This window comes from Vulpes vulpes, chromosome 9 (assembly GCF_048418805.1).
Source record: "Vulpes vulpes isolate BD-2025 chromosome 9, VulVul3, whole genome shotgun sequence".
NCBI classification, from domain to species: domain Eukaryota; kingdom Metazoa; phylum Chordata; class Mammalia; order Carnivora; family Canidae; genus Vulpes; species Vulpes vulpes.
In genome coordinates this window covers 57,631,300-57,646,209 of record NC_132788.1, presented here as the reverse complement: position 1 = coordinate 57,646,209, position 14,910 = coordinate 57,631,300, and positions in this window count along the sequence as shown.

The following is a 14,910-nucleotide window of genomic DNA, read 5'->3' as shown; positions in this document are numbered from 1 at the left end:
AGGTGCCCTCAAATCAAGGCTCTTTAAAATGAGAAGGGATGCTAGGTGGGCAACCACCCACTTTTGCCCTGTGACAGTCCTCAAGAAGCAAATGAGAGATGCAGAGAGTGTTGTAGTGGCATCTGGATGCCTGATGTTAGGTTTCGGTTCAACTTGCCCTTGGATTCTGTGTTGCCTTAAGTCCTGCTTTTGAGCTAAGCTGGTTCAGATGGGTTTCTAAACTAGCTCAGGAACTGCTCTAGATCCTAGGCCCATGGCCCCCTCCTGAGAACAGTTTCTGACTGGGAATCTGTGTTCATCAGGGGCCATAATTTGGGTGATATGATCTTGTTATGATGCCAACAGTGGCTGGATCAGTAATCTAGGCCCCATGACCTGGCACAATGACAGTCCCCCTGGGGGAGAGAAATGAAATATGGTGTCCTGGGCATAAGCTTCCTGAAGACAAAGGAAGAGGGATCCAGGACATGTCAATGTGTTGGGTGGCAGAAAGCAGTCACTGCCCAATTGAGAGGAACAAGAACGGTGAGGGACTGAAGGGGCCATTGCTAGGAGAACCTGGGAGATGGGGCCGCACTCAGCTCTGGGAGATTGCATCAATCTCAGTGTCCGGGGCAAGGATGGCCCCATGCTAGCAATCATGGTCTCTGGAATTTGATGATCTGGTTTCAGGGCCTGTGATCTCTCTGAGCCTCAATGTTCCCAACTGTCAAACAAGACCACTAATAATTCTCATCTCTGTTGATTGAAGATTAAACAAAGTCATATAGTAAAGCACTTGGCATAAGATCTGGAACCTACTAAATGCTCAATGAATGATAGTTTTAACATTATTATTATAGTAGGTACTCAGGAAACATTTATTGAAAGGAGAGAAAAAGAATAAATTATGTCCCAACATTAGCTTCGCTGTAGCTAAGGGTCCAGTATGGACATGGTGGGGTGTATGCTGGGGTGGGAAGAGGTTGTTAGTATTTCCACCAACCTCATGGGTAGGCTTTGGCCAAAGGCAGCATGATGGTTTCATAGACAGACAGAGGTTTCCTGTGTCTCCCCACATGAGTGATGACAGGTGGCCCCTGCCACCATGATGTGCTCCCAGAGGAGCTACCAGACTGCTTTGGCTTGCCGAGGCCAAAAGAAGAGTCTCTTGATATCTCCACTCTGGTGTCTCAGATGCACCTCATGGTCTCCCCACAGTGTTCTCTTAGTTAAAGACACCTCCATTTAGCAAGAAATGTGGCCTGCAATGCCTTTTCTTCCCTCATTCCATTTCCACCAATCACAAGTCCCACAATTTTACCCCAAGAAGCTGTCAGGTGTGTACATTTGTCTCTGCTTCCATCCCTCCTAGTAGGTCAGGTCAGCTGCCATAACAAGCAGCCTTAAGTGTCATAGTTCAACACAAGGAAGCTTTGTTCCTCTCAGCACAGTCCAATGCAGGGAGATGGTGGGGCTCTGCTCCACACAGCCATTCATCGACCCAGGCTCCTTCCAGCTTGTGACTCTGCTATCCCTAGGCCTTGGAGTCCTCCATTGGATCCTTGGCATAAGGTGTGAGGGCAAGAGAAAAAACCTGGACAATGCTTATGGCCGGGCTTACATCACTTCCTCCAACACATTCTATTGTCTAGAACTGAATCATATGACCCCTTGTAACTTCAGAGGAAGCTGGGAATGTAGTCCAGCCGAGTGTTCTGGATAAAAAGGAAGTAAGGTGAATAGTGGTCTAGTCTCTCCAGAAAAATGCTTATCCACACCCATCATCTCTTGCTTTGTGTCCTTGAATCCATGTTGGCCCCCTTCAGGCTCTCCACAGAGGGGCAACAAGGATCTTTTCTAAGACCAGAATCCGATCATATCATTAATTTGCTTCAAACCTTCCAATGATTTCCCACTGCTATCAGGATCAAAGTCAACATCCTTTCCCACAAAATCTTATATGGCCTGGCTGTTGCCACCCTCTCACACTGGGCCTCTCATACCCATTTCTCCCAGTTAAAAATCTGATTCTTCAGCTTGGGAATTAAGTGATTTTCTAATTCACATTTTGCTAATCAGTAGAAATACATTTTTTAAAAAAATTAAACTGAGGATTTTTTTTTTGAGAGTTATGTGAATATAAAATGGTTATATGTTTGGGATTTTTTTAAGGAACTCAAACTTTGGGCTTCTTTGGTTTTGAAAAACACATGTTTCTCGGGTCAAGTAAGGTCAAACTGTTTCTCTGAAGTCCTACAACAAACAAAGTGGACAGAACGTCACCAGGCCCTTGAAATCCAAGGCCCCTTGAAATCTAACCCTAGCCTGTCTTCCCAGCTTACAGGGGGTGGTGTACTGGTAAACTGGCTCAGCAGAGGAGGAAGGAAAGCTCTGACCTACAGTGTTTGCCAATTTCCACAGTGCGAAGTCTTCCACAGTGGTGGATTCCAAGCTACCGGGGTGACATCACTGAATGCAGAATTGGAAAGAGATGTGCACAATTGGCTCTCAGGAGCCAGTAAGACCAGGCTCTGCCACCGATTCTGGCAGGGAGATGTTTTCCCAGACATGCTGTGCTTGGTCTCATCTCCAGACCTTTCTTCATGCCGTCCCTTCTGCCTGGAATTTCTGTTCATTCATTCAACAAATATCTATCGAGTGCCTTCTGTAAACCAGGCACCAGGACTGTACCGAGAAATTTTCTCATTGAAGGCTGAGCCCTGCCCACTAGTAGGTGCTAGAGAAATTCCCATCATACTGATGAAGTAACTGAGGTTGATGATGTGATATAATTTCGCATGGATCACAGAGCTTGAGAGCAGAGAAGCCAGGATTCAAACTCAAATTGTATGAATCCAGCCCTTGTATTTAAGCAGGCAGGTCTTTTGCTCCTTCCTTCCTTCTCCTTGACAGACTCACGTTTACCTCCCAAAGCTCTGCTCAAGGACTACCATCTCACTGAAGGCCCTCCTGATCCCTGGTAGACTTCTTATGTCAAAATAGATTTAGACATGCCATGATAGAGAAGTAGCCAGGGGTGAGAGGGAGATGAGTGGGGAGTGAGAAGAGAGAGGGTGCAGGGAAAGAATAGGAGATGATAGAGCAAGAAAGCAAGGAAGAAGAATGAAAATCAGCAAATGAGATGTAATGTGATTGCCAAAGATGTGTTAAGTAGCATAAAAATTGAATAATGGGTCCTCACTTGCCTTGTGAAACATGGTGCCTAGGAGTTGCACACTCAGATTGCTACCTGGGTCTTGCACGGGATAAAAATGATTAAGACCGGGGTCCCTGGGTGGCGCAGTGGTTTGGCGCCTGCCTTTGGCCCAGGGCGCGATCCTGGAGACCCGGGATCGAATCCCACATCGGGCTCCCGGTGCATGGAGCCTGCTTCTCCCTCTGCCTATGTCTCTGCTTCTCTCTCTCTCTCTCTGTGTGTGACTATCATAAATAAATAAAAATTTAAAAAAAATGATTAAGACCGACCTGATTTATAATTAAGGCATAGTAGAGACCATGCCCTCTCTAAAAGGAACAGCCTTTGCTCAAGTCCAACTGACTTTTGCCAGAAGAGCCCGTTCCAGTCTTCCCCACCCCCAGCTCACCAATCTCAGCCAATTTGTTTATTTATTTCCTGAATCAAGTTGCAGGGTGATTGCAGCCAGCAGCCTGACAGGTCCAGGGGTGAGACAAGCAAAGCACCGAGGCACAACATTTAAAGAGGCACCCACCACTCACTCCCTGATTTTAGAGGGAGATTCAGAGAAATTTCAGGTGTTTCAGGGTGCAAGTATACTCAGAAAACCGGAAAGTAAAACCTTCCAAACAAACACACGTGCACATTTTGACAGACAAGCAGTGGAGGCCCAGGGAAGGCCTTTGTCCATGCTGTTCTGTATGAAATGTTCTGCTCCCCTTGTCACCTCACTTGCTGTTTCTCGTCACTCAGCGTCACCCCATCAGCATCCTTCCATTTCTGCCTTGCTCACAGTGGTTATCGGTACCTGGCCCCAATCTCAGGCAGCAAGGGAGATCTCAACTGGGGATGCATTGCCTTCCTGGCTATGAGGCACTAGGCAGGCTGTTTGAGCTGCCCTGGGCTCAGTTTCATCATCTACGCAATGGGGATGAGAACTTCTTTAAGAATGTTCATCAAGATGAAACAAGATGATACTCACATAGCACATGGCATGGTGGCTGGCTCAGACTAGATGCTGGACAGACATTGGTTAAAATAAAGCACTGAGAAGCAGTGGGCATTAGGATTAGCCAGGTAATTGGTCTGGACTGTGGTCAGCTCAGAGTGCCAAGCAAGAGAGTGGGTGGGCAACAGGGAGTAATTGAGGGTTCTTGAGCAGGGGAGTGACTGGCTGGCAGGGGAGTGTATGAAGCTTATTCTGGCACCGACTGTGTTGTTTATCAGTGTCTGGGTGAAGACCTTGGCTCCAGTTGAGACCTGAGGGAGCTGCCAACACAAGGGCCCGGTTAAGCCCTGGAACAATGGCTTTCAGGGGCCTTTGTGAAGCCAGATTCCTGCTGCCTAAACCACCCAACTTCCTGCTCCCAACCTGCTGGGAGCTGCAGGAGGCGCCTTTATCTACCGGTAATGAGCCAGGGAAAGAAATGCTAATTCATCGGTAATCCCCAGGCCACTCCCAGATCCCCATCTCCACCCGGAAACTTTTGCCAAAGGTACCTGCACAGGCTAATAATATTGGTTCTGAGTTTATCTAGGCAAATGGGGTCCTGGAAGGGCTGTCTAGATGGTGAAATGTGACATTAACCCTTTGTCTGCACTTCAAGTTTGAGCAAGGTGTAGACGGTAAATCTGACATTCACTCCTTGCTGGAGGTTAGAGTTTCAGACCAGAAGAGAGAACTCCCTGTCTACCAACAGGCACGTAGGCACCGTCACGAACAGAGATTAGCTTCATCTAGAAGCTGAAGATCTTGGGCTCTCAATCTTATCTCACCCCTCCCTTTGCTGTTAAGCAAACTGCTACCTAGTGAAGATAACAAACATGCTCAAGGTCACCCGTCTAATTTGGTGTCAGGGCTGGGATAGAGTTGCCCTCACCTGATTCTCAAACTTGTTAAGGCACACTGTACAATAAAATTGATTGGCCAGAAAATCTTTGTCCAGTTGGAAAACGAGTGCAAAGTCAATGAAGTTTGTTTTCAAAGCCTGTTTTTGTGTCAGCAAGATGAAAGAAAAAAAAAAAAAAAGACTTTCATACCATCATACCGAGTCCATAATTCAGAAAGGTTGTTTTTGTTAATCTGGCTAGTTTTAAAGTTGACAATTACTATTTGTTAAGAGAATAATTGAGCTTGGTTCTTAACATTTATGGAAAGGTGCTGGCAAAGGATCTAGTTTCTATACCTGGGCTGTAACATCTCCATGAGGTCACTAACAGGCTGGTGAATCAGCAGGTCAGGGGCAGCGCGTAGAGCCGCGCCCCCAGCCTGTGAGGCTCAAAACACACAAATTCAAGAGATGAAATAGAGGAGGGCAAGCTCCACCCATCTCCCCACCAGGCACCTGTCTGTGCTATGCACAGGTCTTTCTGGGGCACTAAGGTGAATAGGATTCAGCCACGATATCAAGAAACTCAGGGCTGTCTCCTTACTCAAACCAGGCAGCTTCACATTCTGTGTCCCAGCAAGTCCACCTCTGGGCCTTCTAGTTCGTCTCTGAGGGATGTTTGCACGGGTACACAAGCATGTTCAGGGCAGTGAATTTGCAGCGACAAAAATTTAGGAGCAGCCTAAATAAATGTCTGTCAAGTAACTTGAAAATGGAAGCACATTCAAACAATTGAGCAAGGCAGTCACTGAAAGAAGGCAGTGTGGCCCTATGCACCGATGCAGAAGGAGCCAGAGATGTTGCTGTGTTAGACGAACAAGGGACACAACACTTGCAAGCTGGTATTCTTGTTGGAGAAAATGGATATTCACTTATCTGAGTGTGTGGGGGCAGATTACATTTCTGGAAGGACAGGAATGAAACGAATAGGTGGTCTCTGGGGAGCAAAACTCTACCTGAGGAGAGAAAGAATCTAGCTTTTAATTGTACATTTGTCTTTTCTTTCTTTCTTTCTTCTTTCTTTCTTTCTTTCTTTCTTTCTTTCTTTCTTTCTTTCTTTCTTTCTTCTCTTTTTCTTTATTTCTTTCTCTTTCCTTTCTTTTCTTTCTTTCTGCGTTAATGTGCAGGCATTACCTTTCCATAAGTCTCCCAACTGGGGCCCCTGGGTGGCACAGTCAGTAGAGCAACCCATTCTTGGTTTTGGCTCAGGGTCATGGGATTGAGCCCGGAGGCGGGCTCTGTGCTCACTGTGGAGTCTGTTAAAGTTTCTCTTGCCCTCTGCCCTTCCCTGTGCTTGCACACACACACACTCTCTCTCTCTCAGATAGGTAAATAAATCTTTTCTAAGTATCTCTATCCAAGAGAATAAAAAATTCATGTCCATGAAAAAACTTATACACGGATGATCACAGCAGCCTTATTCATAAGAGCTGGAATGTGGAAACAACCCAAACGTCCATCAACTGATGAAGCGGTAAATAAAATGTGGTCTAGCCACACAATGGAATACTATTTAGTCATAAAAAGGAGTAAACTACTGTTACATGCTACAACATGGATGTACCCTGAAAACATGCCAAGTGAAAGAAGCCAGTCACAAAATGCCACAAACTGCATGAAATGTCCAGGGTAGGCAGAGCCAAAGGAGCAAGGTGTAGACGGTACTCTCTCTGTGTTTCTCATGAATAAATAAACAAAATCTTAAAAAAAAAAAAAAAAGGGAGGGGGTGAATCTTATAGTATTTATTTATATATTTATTGTATGCCAATGAAGCAGTCATTTAAAAGAGTAGTTACTGTATTTATCCATTTCCTAAGGCTGCTGTAACAAAGTACCCAAAACAGAGTGGCTTTTAAGAACAGAAACTTACTGTCTCATAGGTCAGGAAGCTAGAGGTCCCAGAGCCGAGTGTCAGAAGGGTCCTGCTTCCTCTGACAGCTCCAGGGGAGGATTCTTCCTTGCCCCTTCCAGCTTCTGGTGTTTGCTGGCAGCTGTTGGCATCCCTGGCTTGCGGACGTGTCACTCTGGTCACACGGTAGAGTTCTCTCCGTGTCTCTGTGTTCAAATTTCTCTTTTTTACAAGGACATGGTCATACTGGATTGGGGCCCACCCAAATGACCTCATCTTAACCTGGGTCATTCTACAAAAACTATTTCCAAATAAGGTCACAGTCACAGGTACCAGGGGTGAGAATGGGCATATATCTTTTTGGGGGATGCAGTCTAACCCACAATACTATGTCTATAAATGTTTTATTTATTTTATTTATTTTATTTTTTTTAAAGATTTTATTTATTTATTCATGATAGTCACAGAGAGAGAGAGAGAGGCAGAGACACAGGCAGAGGGAGAAGCAGGCCCCATGCAGGGAGCCCGACACGGGACTCGATCCCGGGCCTCCAGGATCATGCCCCGGGCCAAAGGCAGGTGCCAAACCGCTGCGCCACCCAGGGATCCCTATAAATGTTTTTAATGAAGAGACTGTATCTGCCTAATAGAGGAGAAAGGCCTGCATGCAGAGGAGAGTGCCCATTACAGTGTGTATGATGTATTCAGGAAGAGGACTCGGGGCTGTGCAAGTTCAGGATAAAGAAGACATGGCTCTGGAAATCAGGGGTGGCTTCCTAGAGGAGGCATTTGAGTTGGGCCTCCTGTCAGGTGATTATAGAATCTGTCCTATGAACCAGAATCCCTAGTTTTTGAAAGTGAAAGGGGGCGCTGTTAATAATCACGTGGTATAAACCAGGGTTGTGGCAGGTCTGTTGGATGCTGTGCTCGCCTTGGTGTTAGGAGATGGTGAGAATTTGAACATGCAGAGATTGAGGAGGAGTGGCATTAAGAATGTACTGGATGGAGGGAAACAGTAATTGCTAAGGCTCAGAGGTGGGCAACCAGCAGACCGTGCAGGGAAGGGCCCAGTGTCCTGGAAGAGGGAGCCGGCTGCTGAGGGGGGCGGTACAGATGCCCCAAACTCAAACCAGGAAACCAGCTAGCAGAGCTGCTTTGCACATCAGCTGGAGAGCACAAAGCTCCCCACTGATGCATCTGCTGACATGGGCCGCACCCCGGGGAAAACAGGCTTGTCTTCACTCCATTGTTCAGCTCTGATTACAGCGTGGAAGCCAAGGGCAGGGGGTTGTCAGTTTGGTTGTTAAAACCTTAGACAAATATATATATTTTTAATTTTTCTGGAAACTTTCCTACTCTGGTGTCCAACATGCCCTGTTTGCGTTTTGTTTTGTTATTGTTATTTTTGGAAAGGGATGTGTTGAGGGTATCGACGCCTGCATCAAGTAAAAGCTGGTTTTTAGTTTTTTAATCCCTTGGAAGGATATCAATCATTTGCTGTTCTCGTTAAAAAAAAAACAAAAAACACTTTTTTTCCCCCAAAGGACATTTTACATTTATGGGAGAGGTAGGAAATGCATTTTATAGCAAAATGCTGAGGCTGTGTTCCTAAAGGAGGGATCTGGTATTTGAGCTTCCATAATCCCCAGTGGGCTGTATGTTTTTCTCCAGGTGCTCCGGGCTCCCTGCGAGCAGACCCCCTCCTTGGCGGCCCTTCCCCCTTGGCTTCCTACACCTTCCCACACTCCCCAGCTTGTTGGGGGTGCCCTGGGGCGCACAGTCCACATGCTGGTCACCCCAAATGTGCACCTCCTGTCCAGATCCCCCACCCTCAGGCTCTAAACCCATGTATCCAACGGCCTTCTGGACAATCCCCTCTCTCTTTTTCTAGGCAAGTGATATTCACTTTCTACTTGAGGTAGTAATATGAAATGTCCTTTTGAAAGAAACTCATTCAAGTTTTTTTTTCTTTTAAATGAGAGTTCTTTATAGAAAATCATTAGGTCGAAAACCGTGCAGGTGGCATGCGGATAAAGTTGTGGGAATTCTTGGTGAAACCAGTGTTGTTTCCCGTGTAAACCAGGCTGCGTCCTGCCCCCCATCTCCTGCCTGAATCATCCTTCCACCTCTAGATCAATGCCTTCTCATTCTGTGACGTCTTTCTCACCCCAGACCTGTCTCCCTGCCCCAAGTCTAAGCAGCCTGTCCTCACACCCCAGCCGGAGTCTCACTTCCTCGTGGAGGAATGGTAGAGGAATAATGACATCTCTTTTCCTCTGTCATTTCTTGGTATCAGGGACTCCTAATAGACCAGGGGTTCCTGGGTCAAGGCCTGGTTGGGCTTCCCTGTGCCACCTCCCAGCACAAGTAACAGAGGGAGAGCTGGCCCAGATGCTTGAACTGACCTGGACTGGGCCACAGGGTGGTTTCTGCTCTTGGGCCTGGGCCCCAGAGTTTACTACTTGTGGAGGTGACAAATCTTGAAGGGGGAGCAATTGGAGGGGATGATGGGTGCGGTCCCTCCCATCTTTTTGTACCCTCTACCTGTTTGGATGGTATTTGCATCCTGGCCCATCCTGCTCCTGCCTCTCTTCCTAGGCAGGCTCCTTCTGGATGCTGCTGTGGCTGGAAATGGGTGGGTAAGCCCACCCTTGATCATGGGCACAAGAGTATGCAAGCCCAAACACCTTGCCTCCAGGAGTGGCAGGCTTGCAGTGTGACTTAGCCTCCAGAGTAACTGGGGAACCAGGATGGAACTGCCATCTGTGGGGTCCTCACTCAGCATCCTCCCCTTCCACATCCTGCTTCCTCTGTGCCCTCATCAGATTCTCCCAGGAGTTGTTCCCATCACATCCCTGGAGCATGAGTCTCTGACACAGAGAACCCAGCCTGAGATGGGTGTTTGGAACTCTGGGGCCCCAAATGAAAGCATCTATCTTGTGGTAGGATTCAGTGGTCTGGAGACTGGGAAAGAGATCTGGGGGTCTTAGGGTCATAGGAACCAGCAGAGGAGGTAAGGTCACTCAAGGAAAATGTAAGGCTGAGAACAGAGCCTACCTGACCTCTAGCATTCAAGGCTTACCAGTCAGGAGTCAGCCACATAGAGGCCCCAGGGATCGAAGAGAGCCAGGCAGGTGTGGCCAAGCACCAAAGGACACAAGGGCCAGGGGTCAGAGAGGACCCAAATTGAGTCCTGGGCTGACAAGAGAGGCCAGGTCTTTGACAGGCAGGGGTCTAGAGGAGGGATAGAGGGCAGTGGACAGAGGCCAAAAAGCCCTGGGGGGTTGGCAATCAGGGGTGGGAGGTCGGTGGTCCCCTGCCCATGAATCCGCACTGAGTCTCATGCCAAGAGCTGGGGTAGCTGAGTGTGGCACAAGTTGAAGCCTAGAAACAGTTACTATAGATAGCAGGAGAAAGGGTTGGCCATACAGATGGCACTGGGGACAGCTCTGCCCACTGGTGTCCCCATAGACTGAGTCTTGGCCTGAGTCTAGGGTGTCCCCAGACTGATGGGGACTGGTGTCCCCCCTAGACGAGTCAAGGCTGGGGCTGGCTCTGAATTAGAGGTAATTCCAGAAACTCCAGTAGGGTTGGAATTAGTGTGAGGGGAGTGAGGTGCCTCGGGTGCAAAGCTGAAGGAGGTGCTCACTCTTCCAGGGTCAGGTCTTGTGCCCTTCACCCTGGTCTCAGGTCCATTCTAAAGCTTAGCATTCAACGCTCATGCTCTGGCCCCAACCCACCTCCACTGTATGCTCCCCCACCCCAGCACTATCCACAAACAGGGTCCCTCCACCTCCTGCAAAAGTGTTAGCTAATCTATGCCTTTTGCTTGGATCACTTTTCCCTCCTCTGCATGGCAAACACCTGATTATTCTGCAGGACTTTGGTCAAATGTCCAATAGATGCCCTGCAGCCAGATCACCTGGAGCCACCAGTAGTTAAATAGTGTGGCCTTGCTGCTCATGGGGATTCTGAGTTCTCTGTAGAGAGTGCTGAAAAGAACCCATTATAGGATTTGGGCTTCAGCTGGGTGATTTAGGGGAGGAACACAGGTAGGAGGGGCTCACCAGATTGGATGCTGCCAGAAAGCAGAAGCAATTGTGTGACTGAGGATCCTCAATCAGTGTCATCTACAGAGTGGGAGACCAAAACGATGATAATGCTGATAGATGATAATTGGTAGAGACATATTTATTTTAGCTTAATAAGAGGCTCAATGAGAGAGGGAGCTTGGGGTTTTGTGGGTAGCATGGGGACCTTGTTTTGTCCATGCTGAGAAACAATTGTGAAGTGGCTTTGCTGTGTCTCACCCTCTCACTGTCCCAGAGGGACCTCAGGTGAGGTTGGTGTTTTGTGAGCCTGTTTATGTCCCATGGGGGAACAGCACGGCCCAGCTAGAAGTCAGGCCAGCTTCCAGGGGCTGCTTCTCTTTTTATTTCTCCAGCTCTGAAAAGCCTCTTCACAGCTTCCACAGTGAACACCCGCTGCCTGAATGCATCTTTTCCTCCTGGGTGCTCTAAGAACATTTTTTTTTTTAATCAGCATATAGCATACAAACAGTGGCTGTTTGCACACTAATTTAAAAGAATGTTCCTAATGGTACAGCTCATCGATTTTTGTTTTCACTTGCAGACACCTGTGGAGCACCACCCAAGGTGGAGATAAAGAACACTTCCACACCCCAGAAGGATCTCTTGTGCCCCCTCCCAGGTGACACCCCACCCCAAGGCATCCACTATCACCCTGTCACTGCAGAGGCCTCTTTGGAACATCCTATAAATGGAATCGTGCTGCACATTCCTTTGTGTCTGGCTTCTCTCGTTTACCATAAAATCTACAGACTTTACCCATGCTGTCATAGGAGGCAGCAGCTTCTTGTGTTTATTGCTATGCAGTGTTCCATATTTCAAAGCACCACAGCAGTTCAGTGGGGGAAAGGAATGACTTTCAACACATCATGCTGGAATGACTGGACATCATACGGAAAATCGCAAACCTTGACTTTATACTCCATGCATAGACATGATCCAAGGTGGATGATGGACTACAGTGTAGAGCATTCAAGGCAGTCTTTATGGCCTTCGGGAGGCAAGGATTTCTTCAACAGAAGACAAGGCGCCCTACCTGGGAAAGAAGAAATACAGATGTTGTACTTGATTGAAATTAACAACATCAAAAGATACCCTTAAGAAAGTCAAAGGGCAAGTCCCAGCGAGGAGGAAATACATTTTTTAAAGATTTTATTTATTTATTCATGAGACACACAGAGAGAGAGAGAAACAGAGAGAGAGAGAGAGAGAGAGGCAGAGACACAGGCAGAGGGAGAAGGAGGCTTCATGAAGGGAGCTCAACGCGGGACTCGATCCTGGATCCTGAGCACCAAAGGCAGGTGCTCAACTGCTGATCCACCCAGGTGTCCCTAGGAGGAAATATTTTGTTTACTCTTTCGATCTTGGCTTATCATTTCCTTGATGGTTTACTACATATTTCAGCATGCGTTCCTTTTTCCCTTCACTTTTATCCTCCAGGTTAAGATAAAATTGGCACGTGACATACAATTACACATTGTGTAAGTTTAAGGTGCTCAGTGATGAGAATATTTAAGCATGCAATACAGTATCATTAGCTATAACAGCATGCTGTACATTAGATCCCCAGAACTCATTCATCTTAGGACTGGAAGTTTGTACCTTTGACCAAGAGCTCCCCATTTTCCACACTCCTGATGCCTGGCGACCACGACTCTACTCTGTTTCTCTGAGTTTGACTTTTTCAGATTCCGCCTACAGGTGAGACCATATAGTATTTGTTTTCCTCTGAGTTATCTCGCTTAGCATCATGCTTTCAAGTTTCATCCAAGCCACAGCACATGGCAGGCTTGCCTTCTTCCTCATGGCTGAATACTATTCTGTTGTACGTGAACACCACATCTTCTTTATCCATTCATCTATCGATGCTGGACACTTAGGCTGTTTCCCTATCTTGGCTATTATGAGTAGTCAGCATGAGTTTTCTTCTTCTTTCCCATGTGTATTTCATTCAAAAGTCATGTGGATTTTAGTTCCAATTCCATCCAGTCCATGACATGAAATTGATAAAAAAAAAATCTCCTAAGATTTGGAGGAGCCAAATTATTTAATTTTCACAGAGCTGTTTGTGCTTCAGTTCCTGACCAGCACTTTGGCAGCTGGGATGGACCCTCTCGAGGCTGTGGTGTTTATCCCCCTCATTGTCTACAGGATCATGAGGCCAGTATTATCATTATCTCTTCCTTCCAGCTGAGGCAACCAAGGCTTCAGGAGGCTAAGGGTGCACCAAGGTCATCTGCAGCACCTCTAGCCAGTGTTGTGGTTAGTGCGTGCCTGGTATACAGTAGGTGTTGACTAAATGCTTCAAAACCTGCAGGATTTCCTCAGCTTTGGGGCTCCGCAGACCTGTGTGTGTGTGTGTGTGTGTGTGTGTGTGTGTGTGTGTTGCCAGGTACTATTGCATGTCTGTGTAGCAGTCCCAGGCAGGAGGCATGATTTTACCATTGGATATGGATGTCAGCTAAATGCTGCAGGATGCCTACATCCTACCTCTTCATGCCAAGAAATAACCAAACGTTAAGACCATCCCTGCTTTTACAGTCCTAACCCAGCCCTAAAGCCTGGGACACCAAAGACAGATGACAAAACACAAACAGGGCAGTATCCCCCCCCTCCCCCTCCAGCCACTTTCCATTCGTCAACAGTGCCTGAGGTTACACCCCAGCTCCAAGGTCAACATGTGGCCGCTGGGAGGTGAGGCACTCCACCTCCCCAGGTCTCTAAGCCGCAAAACAATGGAGATGCATTCAGAGGCTTGCTCCCAACTCAAAGGGGCTGACCAATTAATTCACAGCTCCTGCCTCCCACCTCCAGCCAGCCGGTGCCTGGCTGGGCACTGCATGTCCTGTTCTTTCCAGGACAGCTGCTACCCTAAATCCTCAAAAATGGGAAAAAGGCCAAAAGAGAGGGAAAGAAAATATCTCTCCTTATTTATTATCAATCAGCTTACGTATGGAGATGTGTGAGGAACACAGAGATAGTCCCCAGACTTGGGGTCAAGTTCTGCCTCTGTCATTCACAAGCTGTGCCTCAGTTTTCTGGGCTATAAAATGGGCGTGATATCTTTGCTCACTTCAGAGTGTCATAGGGAGGACTTAAGAATGTGCAAGGGTTTTGAGCTTAGGATCTGGAATCTAGGGATCAGGATTCAAGGGCTGGCCTTGGGCGGATCCCACAACCTCTCTGAATGTCTGGTAGGAGTCTTGCCAAAGCTGATGGCCAAGGCCCTCCTGACTCAGTCTTCCTGGCTCAGGAGCCACAGTGTGCTCATATGAAATGACGGGATGCTGGTAAGAATTGCTGTGAGGACAGAACACAATAATGTTTGTGCAATGGAAACCATAAAGTATGGCATCTTTATATATTTTGTATATATTTGCTGAGAAGCTGTTATATTCTAGACACTGAGGGGGGTTACAGAGATAACTCAAGCACCTCAGGGATTCCAGGGCCAAGGGGAAGAGACCGGGTAAGCACACACCATCCACTCCCCACCCCTGCCCTATGCTCTGGGTACCACTGCATCCCCAGCCAGTGGGTGAGGAAGCTGAGGGCCAGGCAGACATCATACAACGTACCTGTCTAGCTGTTTCTCGTGTGCTTTGTGCTGCTCCAATCAAAACAGGCTCCAGCTGGTTTTGATGGAGGAGATTTGGGCTAAGGAGACAGGAATGGGAGTGGCTTATTATGGTGGGGGTGGACAGGAAACACCAGATTGGCTTAGTGAGCAGCAAATAGGTCTTGGTGGCGGAGACTCAACTGTCCCAGGCTACAGGGACAAGCAGGGGAGATGGTGCAGAAGGGGATCTGGGGAGCCAGATGTCTTAGCCTGAAGCCATAGGAATGTCATCTGCATACCTGGCCAAACCCAGAGCTCAGGCCTGGGGATGCAAAGGGGAATCAGA